A 3,835-nucleotide genomic window follows, 5' to 3' on the forward strand; every position below is an offset into this window, starting at 1 on the left:
TCTGTGGTCTGCCTGCACCTCCTGCCAAGGACGGAGGCCCCCTGAAGACAGGAGCCTCCCATGGATTGCCACTGTGCATCTGTGTACCCAGCTCGGGCTGCTCTTAGCATGTGACAGCCACCAGGAACCCAGTTCCTCACTGATCAGTGGCTCAGAGAACTCACAAGGGCTGGCAGGTCAGGGTGAGTTCCTGGAGGACGGATCAGCAAAGGGGGCAGGCACCTGGCCCTGCTCAGCTCTTGGACCCCAGTGGGGTTCGCAGCAGTCAGGGAAGGAACCTCAGTCTCATTTTGGATCCCAGGAGCCTGAGCCCATGGGCCATGGTGCCTACCCCAGGTATGACAGGCTCCTGCCCAGGGGGCTTCTGGTTTGATGGAGGCTGGTGCTGGTGGGTGCTCTTGCTTAGCTGCAGGCTGTTGCCCTTCCTTGGGGGACCCTTAGGAAGCTGCTAGGGGCCATCCTATGGGGAGATGGAGAGGTGATGGGGCAGGCTGTCTCAGCACTGTGTAGAGGGCCTTGAACATGCCAAGCTGCAGCAGTTGCCTGGCAGGAAGAGGAGGGCAGCTCTGTGGGTGGTGGGTCCTCAAGGCGTGGCTGTGCCATGTGCCAGGAGCCAGCGACCCCCTGGAATGGGCCCTTCCACCCCAGCCCTCCATCTGAGCCCTGGGCTTCTGACCTGGGTCTTTCCTCAGGCTATCTGAGGGTCCGCAGGGGCTGTGTGGCACCCACTTGTCTGAGCTCAGGCTTCCCTCAGCTGATGTGGGTCTTGTGCCGTCCAGCGCTCCATTTCCTACCAGAGAAATGGGGCTGCTGAGACCCAGGGTGCAGGATTGCTGGGTGAATTAAAAGAAAGAGTCAGGAAACCAGGAGGCCAAGACTCAGGGTGTATGTGGGGTAACTGAAAGCACTGGTAGGTGCAGGGGATCAAAGGACCCCCATGCTTCACTTGGGGGGTCTCAAGGGTGGTGAGGGCTGGGGGCATGGCCTGGCCCAGTGAATGAGGAATCTTGTAGAGGTCCCCTCCGCTTGAGATGTTGAGGGGGGAGAACAGCAGCCACGTATTACCTGTGCCCCTGGAAGCAGCCTGGAGATACCGAGGGGCACTGTAGGGGCCCATGTGGGACCCTAAACCAGAAAGACAGGGGCGCTGCAGCAGAGGCAGGGAGGCCCACCTCCTGTAGGGCCCCTCTCGCCCGTCTGGATGCCCAGCAGGCATCCGCCTGCCTGGCCCCGGGGATTGTGTCTCCTGGAGACTCCCGAGTCATCTCACACCCACTTGGATTGGGTCCTCCGAGGCTCTGGCAGCCAATGTTTGGGAAATTAGGTGAGGGGGGCCTGGGACGAGGGTGAGGAAGGGAACAATTTATGTCTAAAAGTCATCTTGAAATTTTCAACATATTTTTTATTTTTCAAAACAAAAGCTCTAAACGTTGGTGGGGGGGGGTGAACCTAGCTTTGTGGGAAATGAGTCAGACGGCCATAAAATGTGTTTTTCTGAGCCGAGGGGATTATTTTACATCTTGTGGCACAAAGGCACGGAGAGGAAGCCCTCTGCCTGGTCCCTGGTGGGGCTCGCTGCCCTGCGGGACTGGGCCTCAGTGTCTCCCTCCCTTGCTGAGCTGGGGGCTTGCTTCTCCCCTCCCGGGCTCTCTCCTCTAACCCTCCCTGACCTCACATCCCATTCTTTTAGGCGAGAGTGAGTTTGTGAAGGGCGGTGGCCTCATTGTGGGGCCTAGTCCCACTTCACCATTTACAGTCTGGGAATCTGGGTAAAGTGCAGGGGGCCCTGCAGAGCCTCCTAATCCTCATCCGACAGACAGGCTGATGGTGGGACCACTTCCCAGAGCAACTGACAGCATGAAACGAGACATGCGAGAGTGCACCTGCCTGCCACTGGTGCTCCGTAAATGACTTTCCCTCCCCACCCTCGAGGTGCATCCTTGAGTACAGGTGAGTGAGGGCTGAAAAGGAAGATGGACAGGGGTCCTCTCCTGCCCTCCCCTGCAGCCAGCATCCCTCCCCCAGCTCCGTGCTCAGGGAACAGGAAGCTGAAAGCTCCACCCCAGGGACTGGGGCCTCAGAAGGGCTGGGGTCAGGGAATTTCAGGTGCCCAGGGGGACAAGAGCTCATGGCTTCAGAGGCCTCAGATCACAGTTCCCAATCCCTGCCCTCCCCCAAGGCAGGTGTTGGGTGGAAGCCACAGGGAGGGGCTCTGCCTGGAACCCCTCTGAAGTGTCTGGTGCCCATCTGCCTCTCTTGGGGCTGCTGTCATTGCCACGTGTTTCCCCTGAAGCCATGCCTCCATGGGCTAGAGTGACAGGCCTCATGAACAGCCTGGGGCCCAAGGGGGCCCATGTTGCCTGAGGGGAGGGATCCCTGGTAGTCCAAGGCAGGGTGGAAGTTGGGAACAAGTCTAGGGCCCAAACCACATTGGCTACTTCCACAAACCCACAATCCTCCTTCCCCAGGGTCGTGAACTCACTCTTTCTTTTGAAGCAGTGGTAAAGGAGCCATCCTGAGTCACCCTCACTCTCCGTGGGCTCCATTTCTTCCTGGCACAAGAGGCAGATGCAGCAGACACCAATCGTCTTGACTGCCTCAGCATCCATATCTCTCATGCAGGCAACACGGGGATTTTCCTTGGAGAAAAGGGGCTGACCCCCCCAAACTCTGTGTGTGTCGGCGAGTAAGGACTTGACTCCGGATTGGCCAGTCAGCATCTTCCATCCTCCTGGATACAGTGGCTGGTTCAATGAGGAGCCTGTGGTCCAACAGAATCCAATTCTGGGACTTTGGTGGAATTGTTCAGAAACTGAAGTTCTATTCTGGGTAGCTGGGCATCTACTTGAAGGCCTGGAGTTACCAGGAACCCACAACAGGAGACTGAAGCCAGCACAAAGGATGGCAAAACCAGATGGAGTAAGTGAGAACTCCAAATGACATGTCTGGGCTGCTGGATCCAGCTGCACCTGAAGACACATCCTGTTGTGTTTTGTTTTCCTCATGGCACTCGGCTCTATGCCTGAGTCCCCAGCACAGAGGCAGGATTTTGTGCCAATGTCACACACCCCTTTCTTCTTAGGTCACTCAAGATGGGATTCTGTGAGCATTTGTTAAGCCAGTTACCAGAGCTAAAACAAGTGTGGGGAGAGGGGCCCAGTCAGGGCAACCAGCACACAGCTGGGCTCGCCAACCACGGAAGCCTGTGTAGGTGGGTGAGCACGGGAGTCAGGGGCAACCCACATTGCACGAGACCTCCCCTCAGGGGTGAATTTGGGAGCAGACCCCATAGGAAGTAGCTCACGATTTTCCCCACGGAAGCCTGTGTAGGTGGGTGAGCACGGGAGTCAGGGGCAACCCACATTGCACGAGACTTCCCCTCAGGGGTGAATTTGGGAGCAGACCCCATAGGAAGTAGCTCACGATTTTCTGATGATTCAATCTAGAAGAAGAACCAGCAGGACTTTCTTTTGCCTTCAGTTTTCTGTCTGTCCAGTGGACACCTTGACACATCCAGGGCACCAAGAGTTGTGGACAATTGGTTAATTTTGTCAGACATCAGCATTTCTTTTTTTTTTATTTATTTTATTTTTTCCCTTTTTTGTCTTTTTTACTGACCGGTAACGGGATCGCAACTCTCGGTGTCGCGCCCGTACTGGGGACCGGCAACGGGATCGCAACCCTCGGTGTTGCGCCTGCACCATGCTCAGCCAGTGAGCGGGAACCGGTCTCCACATGGGATCCGAACCCTCGGCGGGAGCGCCCCCGCGCTCCCAAGCGGCGCACTCTCCAGTGCACCACCGGGCCTGCCCAGACATCAGCATTTCTTTTTTTT

The sequence above is a fragment of the Galeopterus variegatus genome, unplaced genomic scaffold (genome assembly GCF_000696425.1).
Source record: "Galeopterus variegatus unplaced genomic scaffold, G_variegatus-3.0.2 Scaffold2795, whole genome shotgun sequence".
Lineage (NCBI taxonomy): Eukaryota > Metazoa > Chordata > Mammalia > Dermoptera > Cynocephalidae > Galeopterus > Galeopterus variegatus.